The sequence below is a fragment of the Tamandua tetradactyla genome, chromosome X, assembly GCF_023851605.1.
Source record: "Tamandua tetradactyla isolate mTamTet1 chromosome X, mTamTet1.pri, whole genome shotgun sequence".
NCBI classification, from domain to species: domain Eukaryota; kingdom Metazoa; phylum Chordata; class Mammalia; order Pilosa; family Myrmecophagidae; genus Tamandua; species Tamandua tetradactyla.
Window position 1 is genome coordinate 47843624 of NC_135353.1, and position 17601 is coordinate 47861224.

Here is a 17601-nt window from a genome sequence, read left to right on the forward strand (position 1 = left end):
AGTCTTCCAGGATTCTTTCTTTTTCAGTATGTAACTGCATGATAAATCAGCTAGTTCTTCAACAGGATGAATTGCATACCTGTGGTACAAGGAAAACTGTACCATCTGTCAAGGGTGGGGTATGAGACAAAAGAACCAGAAAGTACAGTTCCTGTACTCAAGGGCATACCTAGCAAAAGGCATCCATGAGTTAACTTGAATGCAATTATGCCACCTGGGGTTAGGATTGGGTGAGATCACAATAAGGCAAAACTTCCTGAAGGAATGTGAGTGCTAGATGCTTTCCCACCCAGAAGGAGGTGACAGGCAGATGGGTGAGGCATTCCAGGTTCTTAGCAGGAGAATTCAGAAGTTGTCAGAGCTTGGAAGGGTTATAGAGAACATCTGGTTACTAGATTCTGGCCCCAAATTCTCATTTCTCAGATGAAGAAAATAGCAAAAGAAAAGAGGGGATCTGCCTGGGTTATAGGATTCTTGAAGCCCTAGCCAATGCTCTTTCTCTGGGGCAGGGCAGAAGATCAGCATGGACAAAGTCTTAGAGGAGATAGCTGAGAGGTCATGTGCAGGGGAGAATCAGACCAGGAATAGCCACAAAGCTACCTTGTTCCAAATACATTTCAGCAGAGCCTGGGAAGTTTTGTTTCTATTTCCACCTACTCTGTGGGCTTTCTTTGACTACTGGCAACAGTGTGCAGCTTGCTCTTGCCATGTGCCTCTGCAGCCCAGGCTGATAGTGTACATTTCATTGTCCTGACCATGCTGAAGTCATACCGTCAGTGGAACATGCTTATGCATTCTATTTACCCAGTACAGAATATTTCCTATAAGGAACTAAAGCTTCTTTATTCCAACAACTTACGTATTTTCAAGCAAAGGAAACATAGAGTCCTCATTTTAAAATTTCTGGCTGCCCTGGTGTGTTTGGTTAGGAAATACCCACTTTTTAACATGGTGTCAAAAATGAATCAGCTTCCCCCCACCAAAAAAAAAAATGAATGGACTTCCCATCTCTTCTCACAAAAATGTTGCTTCCAGATACAAAGACGTGGGGGTTGGAAATCCATCTCACTTGGCTCCCAGACTACCATCTCATGGAGCCCCCAAAATTAGGAGGCAACTCTTTCCACTAGGCCTGTATTAATCTTTGCAGATGAGCAGAGATGTCAAGTTATGGAGGGAAATTTCTCTACCTGTCTTCCATCTGGAATCTGCCTGTGGTGCACAGCTACCTCCAGTTAGGCAGGGCTTATGGGCTGTGGTGGATGGCAGAATATATGTATTCCTTGACTCCAGGGTAGGTATTCTAGATGCTCCCTTTCCTCTTCCCCAGGTATCTAAAACTTTACCATCCATCCCTGGCTTTTGGTCCCTCAGCCCTGCATGGGGAGCTCAGAAGAACTGCCATACTCTTGCTGTAGCTACAGTGATTCTGGACCATGTGGAATGCTCACTGGCTAATGGGGAAGCCTCACTATTGGCGGCCATCAGCAGAATGAACCCCTAATATGTGGGGAGGGGTCACCAGAGGGCCATAGGACTGGGAGGCCAGTTGGGATATGGAGGGAGGGAAGCAAAAATAGCTCCTATGAACCTGTCCCACCTGATCAAAATGTCATCTTACAAGAAGGGGTTTTGAGGGGTTTCAAGACCCAGTGAAACACCCTACTGCCTTTTTCTGAGATTCTTAAGATCAGAAACTTAGCCATATGCTATTTTAATTTTCTATAAATATTTCGTTTTGTTTGTCATACATTCATTCAACAAATATTTATTAAGCTCTTTACTGTGGTCAGACATAGAGCTGGATGCTTGGCTATAGTGATGAGGAAATCCACACATGGTCCCAATATAGTCTAGTGAGTGAGCCAGACATTAATCATAATCACAGGAACAAATGTTAAAATACAATTGTGAAAAGTGCAATAAAGGCGAGTTATATGCTATGAGAGCACACTATATGAGAGTTCTCATTTGTCAAGAGGTCAGGGAGGGTTTCCTTGAGGCAGAGAAGATTTTGTTGAGACCCAAGGGATGAGTAGACTTTATCTAGGTTAAAAATGGAGGGAAAAGTGTTTCAGGGAGAGAGAGCAATATGTGCAAAGGCCTCATGGTGGGTCTGCAAGAGGACCAGTACAGTGAAGCAAAGGATCAAAGTGGGGCATGGTGGAAGATGAGGCTGGCAAAGTCAGCAGGCTTCCAAGGACAGACTAAGTGGGGCCTCAGAGGAGGAGTTTGATCTTTATCTTAAGAACAATGAAAAGTTCTTGGTCAAGTTCCTTTTGAAAATGTCAGCCTTCTAAGGGGAAGATATGGAAAAAGTTTTTGTCCGTATGGGACTGGGGTTTGGGAGAGGCAGTGAGGATGGAGGATCTGAGCGTACTTTAAGAAGGAGACAGAATGGTGTAGGGGTAAGGGGCAGGAAGAATTGCCAAACCTGCCTTTTTTCCATCTGGAGTTCTTTTCTGCCTAAATATTGGACGTTTTTATTTTGTTTTAGTAAATGAGGCACTTTCCTTACTGGGACACCTCCACAGGGTATTCCTTGAGCTGTGATGTTGTGGGCATTGCCCTAATTTTGGAGTTGAAAGAGCTAAGAACTATTGTTATTCCCATTTTACAGATGAGGAAACTCTCTGAGGCTCAAAGACTAAGTGACTTGCCCATGAGCACACAACCATTAAGCTGGGATTTGAATCCGAGTTTGAACTCCAGCTCCCATATTCTTAGCAAGATTATTTCCCAACTTGGGGTGGTAGCCAAATGGAGGCATTTGGAAATATGTGAATGTTTTTGGTTATCACAAGGTACTAGGGGTGCTAAAGACATTTAGTGGTAGGGAGGAGACAGGGACGCTAATCCTGCAAAGTGCAGCATGGTCACACTTAAAGACATATTTTCCTGTCCAAACTGCCAATACCACCCATCCTACCCCAATATTATACCTCCCCTGTCCCTGTATTCCTGGGTGGTGTAGTAGAGTGCCCATGCTTTGGAATAATACTGTGTAACTCTGGGCATGTTACTTAACCATACTGAGTCTCAGTTTCCTCTTCTATGAAATGGGGATAATGATGAACATTTATAATTCATCTTACTGTTTGTGGAGAGGAGGAAATGAATTAGTATGGGAAAAACTGCTTTGGAGGCCAAGGAGTTCTAAGCTCTCTAGAGGCATTGTTCTTGACAGAGGGCTCAGGAGAGTACCTGTGCATCTCTGGAGATGTTCAAGTCCCAGGGTGAGTCTCCTAATCCTCATCTGCACAAAGCCCTTGGGATTAGGTTCAGAACTAAATAGGAGCATCTGCCCATTTGTTTTCACTGCAATCTATGATCAAAATCTTCAGCTCCCTCTCCTTGCTCTTACTTGCTGTCCACCTCCTCAAAAGTCTCCCAGTTTTACATGTCCATGCTCTGAACTACCCACCATCAAACTTACTAGCACGACGAACGTGCTAATTTTGCTAGCCTCCTTAAGGGAAGCCTTGCTACATGCCAGGGAACACTCCAGTCAAGGTTAGGACTGGTCCTTTGTATACCCCTCAAAAACTACCAGGATGGCAACTCCTCCCTATAGACAGGGACAGCTTAAGTACATGCTCTGCCCTGCATCCCCTCCCTCTTTGCCCCTCCCCTCACCATCACGGCTTCCGTGCTAGACTTAGTCTAGTGTCTGACTTCCACTGGGGTCCACACTAGCATCTCATTTCCTTTTCTACTGCAGGAACCACTCCATCCCCACTTCCCATGCTACAACAGAAGGGGGTGGTGTGGGGGGAGCTTTGCAAATGGGGGTCTTTGTAAAAAGTTCTCACAGATTATTCTGTCACTGTCTCAGCAGCCCAGGCTGGGAAGTCATCAGCAAGGCTCTGCCCCAACACCCCTGCCTTTTCTTTTCCAACACGCTTGTGTTCTCTGAGCAGGAAGATTTAGGCCTAAATTCAGAAACTCCCCTCAGCCTCAAGGAAGGGCAGGGTTTCAGAGATCAGCATCAGGAAAGTTCTAGCCCAGTAGTGGATGGGCCCTACTGAGCTCTCAGGGGAACTAAGCATTCCCCAGCACTGCCAACCACGTGTTCAATTAAGCTCAGTGTGATTGCAACTCAGGAAAAATGTGCTTTTATGGATGTCACAAGAGGTGCAGGAGTCTTTAATGGGAAAACAAACATTGACTAGGCACCTTCTCTTTGCTAGTCACTGCTAAGTGCTACCTACATTATTTTATCTAATTTTCACAACCATATGAAATATGCACTATCATCTCAATTATAATTTCAATTTTAACAGATGAGGAATTAAGATACAGAGAGGATAAATAGCATTCCACAAGGCCACACAAAAAGTGATGGAGCCAGAATCTGAGCCTAGTTCTGATACAAAAGTGGATTCTATCTCTCCCTCGCACTCCCTCTCTTTATCTAACTCTACCTCCATATCTCTCTCTACCTAATTCTAACTCTATCTCTCTCCCTCTTTAAAATGATTTTTAAATTTTGGAATAATGTCATATTTACAGAAAAGATGCAAAGATAGTACAGAGAACTCTCATGTACCCTTCACCCATGTTCCCCTCATGTTAACATTTTTCATAACCAAGGTCATAACCATTTGTCAAAACTAAGAAATTAATAATGGTATAATACTATTAACTAAACTACAGACTTTGTTCTGGATGCTCTTTTTACTATCCCACTTGAAGGGGCAATTTATTACCCTTCTTTCTTTGAATGTGCATGGGTTTATTAAAATGTAAATAAATATCATTTCCTACTGGGACCCAAAAGAAAAAGTCCTCCCTAAATTGAGCCTAAATCTTTAGGCTGACATGAGCTTGATAAGATGACATGGCATGTTGGGAACTATATGTGTGACACTGTTCACTTCATAGCACATTCCCAATCTTATCTCCCTTTTATACTCTGGCCCATGCCTCTACCTCTCCTCTAGCTGCTGTACTCACTTTTATAGAATGTCTTTTCTTAGAACACAGTTCCCAGTTCTGGCCCCAGTTCTGCAATGGACATAACACACCCTTTTGCCCAATAATAATGATAGCAAAAATTTATCAAGCACTGAGTGCCAGACATTGTTCTAAGTGTTTTATACATTTTAACTCATTTAATATTTCCAACAATACTGTGAAATAGACACTATTTTATTTTCATCCTTCTTTTACATATGAGGAAACAGCATTATTGAGATTATGTGGCTTGCCTGATACCATACAACCAGCAAATGCCAGAGCTGATAGGCTTTCAAATGGCCTGACTTTAAAACCCATGCACTCATCCATTCCAACATGCATTCCTTCCTTCCATGGCTCCTCTTGTGAGGAATAAAGGTATGAATAAGGGCTGTAAACTGTTCAGTGATATAAAGAGCTGAGAGATGGTGTCCATTTCTGGGCATATGAAAAAAATAGTGGGGGTTAATTGACATAAACAAGCCATTTCTGGGACATACTAGAATTTTGAGGCGTGGACAAGAGGCCTTTGCATGGGGCAGAGCCAGTGGGGTGGGCTTTAGAACCCAACCACAAACATGAAGAGCTACTGCTCTCCTCATTTGGCCCCTCTCAGCCCATTGTAAATGTATGTGCCTAAGAAAAGCTCCTTGCAACTGTATAACACTTAAGAAGTTAAGCATAGCTTCACACATGATATTCCATTGGATATACGTAATGACTCTGTCAGCCAGAGTCAGCCAGGAAGGGTGGGGGATATTGTTATAATCTTACTGATGGGAAAATAGACTTAGGAAGCTTAAGAGGCTTCCATAAAGCCCCAATGTGTGGCTAAATCAGAAAAAAAAAGACCCTTGGATCATTTTATTCATTCCTCAATAAGTCTTTTTTGCATACCCACCATAAGAGCCTATCCCTTCTTCTGCCAGTGGGCTAGTTGGGCAGGAAATGCCAGGTAAGTGCCAACCTCCCCATGACTTGGGTCGAGGCCAGAGCCTGACCCATGGTTCCCACATAAAGGCTTTTTGGGGTGATTAAATGTCTCCTTTGCAGCCCACTGGTCAGCAGTGCGCGCTTGACTAGGACCATTGTTCTGGGGGTTGAAACACAAGTGTTTAGATACCTCTCTAGGTCAACATTGTCTAGATGTTGGAGCAAAAACTGTATGAAAGAGACCAGGAGGACATTTGACAGATGTAGAAACTGAGGCCTAGGCAGGGGGAGGGGTAAGTAACATGCCCAAAGTCAGACAGCAAGTGAGTGCTGGAGATTCTGGCTGCATTATCAATATTTTAATCACTACACCAAGCTGCCAAAAGGCTGGGGAGGGAGACTTAACCATGAAAGTGCTATATCATAGTGTAGTTGGGATACTTCAAGTATACAGGCAGCCCAACAATGTGGTAAGATACGGCGGAAATAAAGACCACCCAAATAAGAACAAGCAGTTATTCAGAGATAGCTATAAGGAGTAAAAGACCATCACTTGGGTTCAGCAGAGACGCAAAGGCAGGGAGAAGAGTGGGAAAGCTTTATAGTGAAAAAAAAAAAAAGAGAAGGCTCAGGTATACCCTGATTGGACGCTGTTGGCATGGGGAAGCTGGAGGTGGGCTAACTACAAGTGAGGTACCCCATGTGATTGATTTAGGGAGTATATTTGGCTTTCTCTGGTTGTACTTGAGTTGGAAGCGGGGTCAGGGGCAGGGTGGGGGCAGTAGCAAAATAGGGAAGCTGGTGATAACTGAGAAATCCCTGGGCCAATTGCTGAAAGGTTTTGGTTTGTTTTCTTGGGATGGTTGTTGCAGAGATTGAATCCTAGAGAGTTGGATTTTCATGTATGTTCTGACCATTGTCTGTTTATATGTTCAGTCTGTTTATATAAGGAGTGTAGAATTGTCCTAATTGGAAAATCTGCTCCAGCGGGTCAAATGTCTTCTATTAGCTTTAAAAAGAATGGAAGGGCTTCCTGACATCCTTACAAAGTATGTCTTTTCCCACAGGTTTAAGATACTGTGATCCTGGGGACTTTTTAAATATCAACCCTAATAGAGTTTTCATGAACTGGTTGATTCTGATTGACCCATATGTTCCTGTCATCGACATGCATCAGAAAGTAGTTTCCTGTGTGTGGGAGAAGAGTTCAGATCAAAAGTTATTTTGGTAGGTGGTTGGGGGCAGTGTCTGGTGTACTGAGGTTACGCTCAGTGTAAAGAGATGAGGTTGGGGGACTGGAGGAGGGCACTCAAGGGTAGAATGAGGTGAAAGTGAAGGAGCCTCCAAGATAATTTTCAACTGGAGCCCTCCATTCAGAATGCTCTTGCAGCAAATCAATTGTTTTAATTTCTCCATGCCACTCCCACTCCCACCGTAACTTTTTTTTCTTTATTCATTGTTTTAATGACTATATATGCTCTTTTAGGAAAGAAAAGCATCTGATCCAGAAGTGCATTAATTTAAAAAGGAAATATGATGCCCACCCCTCATTCCCACCCTAGAGGTAACCACTGTTGAGATAAACCAGTTATTGTCGAATAGGAAGTGTCACTTAAGAGTGAATCCCCCCATATTGCCAAAATGATCGGGAAGATTGTGCAAGCGGTTTCATAATTGGTAGCTGTCTCCCCTCTCTGGGAAATGATCTTGATTTCATTTCTTTGATTATTTTGTAATCCAGATGTATGTCTGCCTGCCTTTCTCCCAATAGTCCCACATAAAAACGGCCAGAAGCCACTGGTGCTCTGCCTGGCCTAGGCAGCACCCAGAGCTTTGGGTGAACTGTGAATTTCTGAGCCTTTGCAGCCTGTGGGAATGTAATTCGGTGTGTGTATTCCTGGTTTCTGCTTCTATCATTGAACCTGGGAAGTTTGGCATTCTTTTTTGAGTTTTCAAGGAAAGTTATCCCACATCTCGAGCTTGATTGTGGTGAGCTAGCTAGCCCTTGTATGGGTGAGTATTGAGTGGTTAAACCTAAGTCACTTTGAGGCTTCTGGGAATTTACCAGAGCAGTTGAATTCAGCAGCTGAGTAGGTGGCATATAGGAGGTGACCTGAAAATCTACAACTTTCCCTCACCCCATCCCAACTCAAATATTCTGTACTGGACCTTCCATGATACCTGAACCCTCCACCACTAGCACCTCTCTATGGAACTCGCTCTTAGCAGGCCTATGTTCTTTGTGGCTTGAGATAGGAAATGCATGGACTTGTTCATCTGATTACTATTACTCGTTGTTATCACCTGGCCCACAGCAAGGCTCTGAAGTGCTGAGGAAACAGGACAGAAACTTTGTGTGTGTGTGTGTGTGAGAGAGAGAGAGGCCAGTGTAGTGGTTCCCAAATTTGCATTCTCCAGGATCACTTGCGAGCTTCTCAAAGAATGAGGGACATCTCAGGCTGCCAAGATTGCCTATGAAATGGAATAAAAGCAAATGCAAAAGCAGTGTAGAGCATGATTGTTTATTGTTTTTTTTGGTAAATAAAAAGAACAAAAAATATAAATATATACATATACTGATACAGATGCACACAAAGGAACCCACAAAGTAACGTAAAGAACTTTTAGGATAGGGACTTGCTGGGGATGAAAAGAAGAGAGGAGCTTTCATGTTTCATCATTTTATACCTTTATATAATGTTAGAATTTTCCAAACTTTTTTTTCTTTTTTCTTTGGGAATTCTTGGAGGCCAGCTGCTCTGGCCACATAACTCTACTTGTTCCACTAACCATTCCTTCAACTCAGAATACCAGCAGCATAGGAGAAAGGCCTAAGAATACTTTCTCCAGGATGTTAAGTATCAGGGAATAAAATGAGAGCAGGATGCTGTTTGGGTAGGCCAGTGTGAATCACTGATTCCAGAATCAGAGTGTCAGTTTCCTCTCAGCTGCCAGTGCAGGAAGCCAAGACAGTTCTCTGCCTGGCTAGGGCGTTAAAATCTCACTTGTGCCAAGCAAATCTCTTTCAGCGAGACCCAGGTTGGGCCCTTGCTCCTTGGGCTGATGGTTGGGTGGCGAGGGATGAGGGTGTGAGACTTGAACAGGGTTACTTACAGGAAGTGCAGCTTGGGTGGGTTTCTGGCCCAGAGGTGGCAGCTGTGGGGTCTTAGCAGCTTTGCAACCCCAAGCTCTTGGATGAGTGTAGTGTAGGTGATAAATGAGCATGCTTTCGCTTTCCTGAAGATTTTCAGGTTGGAATTAGTTATGTTGGCCATAGCTGTAGTTGAGGGAAAAGGAAATTGCATTTCCTCCTTCCTGTACACTGTTCCACCACCAGGCTTTTAAGGCTAGGGAGCTGGGGAGAATGGAGGGAATCATTTCAGTTTTCACAGAGCCAAGAGAAAGGAAATGAAAGCATCCAGCAAAAAACTGGCAAGGGCCTTCCACATTGTTGCACCTTCACTCGCAACATCACTGGCTTCATCTGTGTTCCAGTTCCCGCTTAGCAGGAGGAAAATCTGAATTATGGGCAAACCAAGCAAGCAGGAGGATGGCTGGGTATGCACTTAGAAACATCACAGTGTCTACTTACAGACTATTCTCATCTCTGTTCGGTAAGGCAGGTCCCCTGGATCACACTTGAGGCCAAGTTTATATTTTGGATATATAGCCTGAAAGTGATAAAACGAACTTTAAACATTCTATACAATACAGACTTTCCTCCAAATCTGATTGCTCTCCTCTACCACAAGAACGAATGATGGTGATTTTCCTGGTTGCCCTCTCTCCATCCCCCTATACACACAGTCAAGGTGAACAGGCAGCAGGAAACATCCGACGACTTTGAAGATGGCCTGCCAGAGGAGGAGAAGGAGCAGGAGGAGGAAGGGAGGAGGAGATAGTCATGGCTGTGAACTACTATTAGCAAACACCTCCCTGACATCTGGCAATCCTTTTTACCCCCTGTGCTGGTTTGAAAGGATGTATGGACCCTAGAAAAGCCATGTTTTAATCAAAATCCCATTTCACAGAGGTAGAATAATCCTTATTTAATACTGTATGCTTGAAACTGTAATCAGATCATCTCCCTGGAATGTGATTTAATCAAGAGTGGTTGTTAAACTGGATTAGGTGATGACACGTCTCCACCCATTTGGGTGGGTCTTGATAAGTTTCTGGAGTCCTATAAAAGAGGAAACATTTGGGGGAATGAAAGAGATTCAGAGAGAGCAGAGCAGAAAGACATAGCCACAAGAAGCAGAGTCCACCAGCCAGCGACCTTTGGAGATGAAGAAGGAAAATTTCTCCCAGGGAGCTTCATGAAACAGGAAGCCAGGAGAAGCTAGCAGATGACACTGTGTTCGCCATGTGCCCTTCCAGATGAGAGAGGAACCCTGACTGTGTTCACCATGCACCTTTCCAGATGAGAGAGAAGCTCTGACTGTGTTCTCCACATGCCTTCTCACTTGAGAGAGAAACCCTGAACTTCATCAGCCTTCTTGAATGAAGGTATTTTTCCCTGGATGCCTTTGACTGGACATTTCTATAGACTTGTTTTAACTGGGACATTTTCTCAGCCTTGGAACTGTAAACTAGCAACTGATTAAATTTTCCTTTTTAAAAAGCCATTCTGTTTCTGGTATATTGCATTCCAGCAGCTAGCAAACTAGAACACCCCCTATTAGATTTCCCCTCTACATTCCCACCTCCTTGGCCGTTAATGTGAATTTGCATCAAATCTGACCTATTTACAAATATTGGAGGTTAGGGGAGGACTTTGTCCCAGCAAGTATAGCTGGCCCTAGCCCAGCACTCTTAGAGATGGCTCTGGCTCTGTTGATCTTTATTTCTCAAGTCTCACTTGCCCCTAGACTCCCTAGGGCATTCTGAGGTCAGCTATTCTGAAGGCACTTTGATATGTCTGGATGAATGGCTCCATAGAACCCATAGCTGTGCTCTCTTGCTTATCCTCTGAAGATTCAAGTCACTCCATCTGGGATGCTGTGATCAGAAGGGTCACATGGATTCAGACACTAAACTTCTTTGTCTTTCTCATTCTTAACCCTTAAACCCACCCGCTCCTTTGCTATCCTTTAGTGGGAACTCACTCTTGAGTCTCTGGAGGTGGACTGAGAAAAGGGGGAAAAACAAAGGAGGGAGACAGAGACCAAAAGACCAGGGCAGAGAGACAGGAACTGGGAGGAACCTTCTGGGATGGTTTGCAACTGCTCAGCAGCGAGGGCAGCTCACCACTCTCCACTTCTGGCTCTACTAATGGCAGGAATCTTTCAAGAGCTGGATGTTTCAAGGTCCTGGCAGAGTCCTGAAGGTTTCAGCTGAGTTTGCCCCCCATGTTTCACATTCACCAGAATCATTGGTTAGAGCTAGGAAGATCAGATTTCTCTCCAAAAGCAATAGAGGCATTTATCCAGGAAGCTGGTGGGGCAGGGGGTGGGAGTGTGGTGTTCATTCACAGTGCTTGCACTTTCCTATTGGGAGGGAGAAGCTGGGCCCTTCTGCCCCTGGAAATCTGTGTTATTGGCCTGGCACCCTAAAGATATGCCCAAATTGCTTAGAAGAGAAAACTCCCATCCTGAATGCCAAGTAATGAAATGTATACCCTTCAGGCTGTGCATGAAGGCATCTATTTACCTTTGATTTTAAGAATAAAAATCTTTGAGTGGTTACTCTGGAGGTTGCTCTTATGCAAGCTTCAATTAGACCTTGCTACCTATCATAACCTGCCAAACCCCAACTTGGACCATTCCAGCCAATCCTAAAGAACACCTAGGGCAATACATAAGATTCCACAAGAGTTCCATGCACTAGTGTAACTGTCCAGAAACCTACAATCTCCAGATGGGTCCCTGGACCAGATAAGTCCTGAAACCTAGAGGGCCAACCTTTCCAGAACATCAGCTCTAGTTCCATCTTCCTACCCCATATTATTGACAGACCCTTGGAATATGAAAAAATTAGAATCACCATAGCCCAAACACCTCTAAAGGGAGGGATAGAAAGATCAAAAGTGACGGTGGAGTTATACAGAGAAAATAGGATTTATGAAATGAATATGATTGCTGAATTATTAAATTGATATCTCTTTTAGTCTCCAGTACCTTAGAGCAGCTAGAAGTAAAAACCTAATATTGTGGAATCATACCCCATGTCAAACTCTGAAACATGTTCTAAAACTAATTGTGGTAGGGTGGGCCACGGTGGCTCAGCAGGTAAGAATGCTTGCCTGCCATGCCCGAAGACCCGGGTTCGATTCCCGGTGCCTGCCCATGTAAAAATAAATAAATAAAAAGATAAAACTAATTGTGGTACTGTGCTTTGAAATTTATAGCTTTTTTGTATATGCATTATTTTTCACAAAAAGAGAAGGAAGAAAGTCAATTGTAGATGATAAAAAAACATTTAAGCCCTCTAGCCACCTATATTCTGGAGCAGCTAGAGGGAAAAATCTGAGAGGATTGTGTGGTAGCCCAAGACAAACTCTGGGATCTATCCTGTAAATACTTATTGAAGAGTACTTTGCAAACTATTGCTTTTTTATTTCTTTGCTTTGTATATATGTTATATTATACAATTAAAAAAGTTAAACAAAAAGGATAAAAATCTTTATTCCCCAAATGGTTATTTTTGTAGTCCAATCTTCTCACCCAGCTCCCACCATGCCATGGCTAACATTTTTGTCTACTAGTCTGTCATAAATATTGACTGGCCTTAGGGCATACGATCATTTTCAAGTCAGTGCTATGACCACAGATCCCACAGAACAGTAACCCCAAAACCACACAACAAGGTATTCTATTCATGATCTCTGATATGCGTTGGGCTAGGAACTATGGAAGATACAAAGAAAATGTAAGAAATGCCCTCAGGAGGCTTCAAATTTGCGTTAAGGAGACAAGACATGTGTATATGAAACACCTTGAGAGCAATTAAAGAGTGTATATAATCAAATGTTAAATGATACTGGTATGAACACTAATTGTTACCAGTTGTTGTGGCTTTCCTAAATGACAGGCACCAGGCTTTGCACTTTCTATCCTGTTTAATCCTCACAACACACTATGGGGTAGGTTCTATTATTGTTTCCATTTTAGGGCCAAAGGAACACGTTTGGAAAGAGTAATCAATTTGCCATAACACAGTGATAGTCACAGCAGACCTAAAATTTTTGCCCCAACCTTTTATTTTGAAAACACATTGAAACTGCAAAAAAATGGAAAGATATTATAAGAAAGACCCATATATGCTTCATCTAGACTCACCAATTGTCAACAGTTTACATTTGCTTTATTATTCTCTCTCTCTTTCTCTCTCTCTCTATATATATACATATTTCTGTACACACACACACAGAACAACACATTCTTTTTTTCTTTGCTATTTATGCATAAATTACAGACATCTTTACACTTTACCTGTCAATATTCCATGTGTACCTTCTAAGAACCAAGACCTTCTCCTACAAAGTCACAATGTAGTCATCACACCAAAGAAACTTAACCAGAGCTGGAATTTGAACCCAGTGACTCCAGCGCCCTGACCACAAGTGCTGTGGGAGTTCAATGGGGAGAGCCATCATTTTCTGTGAGCCCTCAATCCCTGATTCTTCATAGCAATGGAAGGACTTGGTCAAGTAATCACAAATAGTGCATAATCAAAACCACAAATTCTATGGTAATTGGAGTGTATTCTACTTGTGGGAGAGGGAAACAACACAGATTTGCCTAACTAATTAGCTTTTTCTCTGATCAATATTAAAAGTGGCCTTTCCCATGCACCTGCTAACATTGTAACTGGGGTACATACCTCAAGATGTTATTCTTTGATTAAAAACATAATTGCACCAAATTAATGGGCCAGGCCCCTCAATCTTTGGGCTTGCCCTTATGAAACTTATTCCTGCAAAGGAGAAGCTAAGTTTACCTATAATTATGCTTAAGAGTTACCTCCAGAGAACCTCTTCTATTGCTTAGATGTGGTCTCTCTCTCTCTATGCCAACTTGGCACTCTCTCTCTATGCCAACTTGGCAGGTGAACTCACTGCCCTTTCCCCTATGTGGGGCATGACTCCCAGGGGTGTAAATTTCCCTAGCAATGTGGGACATAACTCCAGGGGACAAGTCTTGCCCTAACATTGTGGGAGTGAAAGAAATGAAAAGGAGGAAGAGAAATGAAACAAAATAAAGTTTCAGTGGTTGAAAGATTTCAAATAAAGTCAAGAGGTCATTCTGGAGGTTATTCTTATGAAGTATATAGATATTCTCTTTCAGTTTTTGATGCATTGGAGTAGCTAGAGGGACATACCTGAAACTGTTGCACTGTAATACAGTAGCCTTGATCATTGAAGATTATTGAATAACCATAGAGCTTTTAAGGTGTGACCATGTGATTGTGAAAACCTTGTGACTGACATTCCCGTTATCCAGTGTATGGAAAGATGAATAAGAAGAAAAAAAAAAAACAAAAATAAATACACAATGGGGGGGGGGTAAGGAATGTTTTAGGTATTATTTTTTCCTTTTATTTTTACTTTTATTCCTATTTGTATTTTTTGGAGTAATGAAATGTTCAAAAATCTATTGTGATAACGAATGCACAGCTATATGATGACACCATGAAGCACTGATTGCATAATTTGGATGATTATATGGTACGTGGATATATAACATAGTTCAGTAAATTGCATTTAAGTAAAAAAAGCATTTTTAACTCTAGTTGCTACATATTCTTATTAAAACTCATAATTGTGTACTCAAAAACATAATCGCACTGTGAACATATCTCAATAAAACTGCATTTTAAAAAAGCTTTAAAAAAATCATAATTGCAGAAAATCCACCAAGTGGGTAAGCTACATATAACTAAAGGGGAACTGGCCACAGATCTTAGCTAGAAAGGTGGCCACAGGTATGGCTTCAGCACCTGCAATATAAATCTAGTTCTTCGTCAGTTATGTCCACAGCCCCAAAGTTAAGAAAAGAGGGTCCCGTGTGCTGCCCTGCTCCAGAGACTCCAGTCTACTAATCCAGGGAAATTTCAGAAGCAGAGTGCTGCCTATTAGACCAAAGGAGAAAGCAGGCCTTCTGCTACCAGAGTGGCCAAGACCCCAGAAAGGCCCTGGCCCAGCTTTATTCTCACTCTTACTGGGGGATGTCCAATTTACAAAGGCAACAGATTAGGCAAAACCAGGCAGTATTTAATGCCCCCAATGAATACATCTTGACCTTTTAAAATTTCACCTTGATTTCTCAAAGTAATTTTAAAAATCAAAAGCCTGCATCTTCATTAGTTGTGCTTTCACACTACCATATACACTTGAAAAATAAAAATACTGAAAATCTCTGCCTCAGATGCCAGGCCAGGGACACCCAGTAAATCGAGGCAGGATGAGGAAAGATGCCCCACGGCACCTTCCAGGCAGCTGGTGTTATCTCATGTTTGCTCCTCCTCTAGTTCTTTTGGTTTTCTGCAGACAGAATCGGATCTGCAATATCTCTGAATCTATGTAATGCAAGCTGTGTTAGGACTGGTACCCACTGTGTATACACAATCTTTACAGTAGGGACCTTCAACTCAAGCTGTGGCGGGGCGGAGGGCCGGGGTGGAGGGCCGGGGTGGGGATAGCAATGAGATTTCACAACTTTCAGTAAACTCTTTTTTTTCTTCTAATTTCTGTTCGTTGCCCTAGGAGTCGATCGTTTACCTTAGGACTGGACAAGAATAGTTTAGTCAAATAGAGTGTTCACATTAAGTTGGGAATGCTTGCAACTTTGCTATTTAAATTTCCTTCCCGCCTCAGCTTCTCTCTTCTTCCACCTCTCCGCTCCCCACTCGCTCACCCAAGCCTGCACAATCTAAAATGCCAGAAAGTGACTTATTTACATTGCCTCCCCAAAGTTATTGGGTATCTTTCCCTGTTTCCCCCTGATAAAAATCTCTACTATCTCCTTAGGATTTCCCCTGCAAAATTACTCCTCACATTCGTTAGCCCTGCAGAGATCAAGGAGGCTAAGAAAGAGCATCTGGTATTTTGCATTTAGGATGCTGTGGTTGTAGAGTTGGAGGCAGTGGAGAAGCGGGAGTTAACAATCCTAACCATGTAAGGAACGAGCCCAGCCCTTTTTGGATCTGGTTCAGAAGACTACGCGAGAGGCCTTGGAAAAGAAACTTGTAACAGGCTGACTATTGCATCGGCCCGCTGGTTTGGGGCTGCACAGCCAGTGGCTCCTTGGAAATCCCGTTGCTGTTTTTTACCGTTGCTTGAAAACTTCAGAGTAAGTGGAAGGGCACAGCCGTCCTACTCAACACCGCAGAGTGGAGGGTGGCAGAGCATTGGTCGGAGGTACAGGGCCCCCTATGCAGCCACTTATCCTCAAGCGGGGCGCTCGAAGCGAAGAGCAGCAGCGAGGAGCGGACCCGCAGATGGGCAGTGGGCAGGGTGCCGCTTCTGGGGCTCGAACTAGCGCCTTCGCACCCTGGAGCGAATGCCGAATGGGGGCAGTGCTCTCCAGGGAGAGTTCGCTCAGGTGTGCTTGAGTGTGCGTGGGCGTGGGAAAGCTGGGCGGCTGCGGGGCGAGGGGAGCGGGTGGGCGCCTTCAAGCCCGGCTGTCAGGATCTGGCAAGCGTGGGGTGGCCTGGGGAGGTGAGGCGAGTCGGGAGGCAGAGATGGATGAACCCTGCGAGGGGCAGTGCAGGGCGGCTACACGCTGCGAGACTTTTCTGCCTTTCAGGCTTTCTCTCCTTCGCACCGCTGCCCTTAAAAAAGGCTCACTTGAACCCTGGGAAGCGAGGGCCTGAGACAGGCGGGAAGTATTCGCAGGTTGTTGCAGTTGCTATTGGTTAATTTACTTTCACGAAAGGCCAAACTGCTGAGCCTCAGTGACTGACAGGCAAATATCTGGTTATTCCTGGGGTTTCCTTTCATGCACATGGTGATTCCAGACTTCTAGGTGCAGGCGTGCTTTGAGGCACTTTTGCAGCCTTGGTTTTGCCAGAGTTTGTACGAAATGGCTCGGGTATCTGAGAAGGAAGCTGCAGGAGGAGGATATTACAGATGAGCTGGGGAGAGAGACTGGGACAAAACTAAAGGTTCCAATTTATACAATAAAGCACCCCACAAACTTAGATTTACAAGTCTAATTCCATTGAGTAGCAACACCATTAAAATAATTTTTGGGTAATAAGTCGGTTAAATAATACGGTGCTTCAAATTACACTGAAACATTTTGGTCTTGCACCAGTTAGCAAGACCAGGATCTTATAAGGAGATATAAAGATAAAAATGGGCATGGGGAGCTGGGGCCAAGAAGCAGGAGAAAGAGGAATGGAAAGAGAAACTGGAATCTGGATAAGTAGAGGAAATCACCTTAAATTTTCTGAGTTGTCTTAATTTTCTCAATTTGTTCTAAGCTGTACAATATGCAGTCTCCAGTTATGTGATGTGGTGTTAACTCCAAGCAGTATGTTCTCCATGTGTTTGCGGTGTTGTTTTTGGATGTTGTGTGTGCATATGTGTATACACTTCAAGCAGTGCCAACAGGAAGAAGACATTAACCAAAATGGATTTAGCCATATGGTTAATTAGTGGGTGCACAAGTGTACAGGACTACTTCCCATTTTCATTCATAATACTAACCCTTTTCTTCTCTCTCAGTTATTAAAACCTAGAATCAGAGCCAGGAAATCACCTCG

General features: G+C 43.3%; 1 protein-coding gene across 3 annotated transcripts in view; it reads left to right on the top strand.

Annotated features, from left to right (window-relative positions):
• Nucleotides 1-16052: 16052 nt before the first annotated feature.
• KIAA1210 (KIAA1210 ortholog) overlaps nucleotides 16053-17601 on the top strand; it is an 80793-nt gene continuing 79244 nt past the window's right edge. Inside the window, exon 1 of one of the 3 annotated variants that reach the window (XM_077146015.1) lies at nucleotides 16053-16184. The gene's annotated coding sequence lies outside the window, so the exon portion shown is untranslated. The remainder of the gene's footprint in view (nucleotides 16185-17601) is intronic. The other 2 variants (XM_077146016.1, XM_077146017.1) reach the window with 2 other exon arrangements.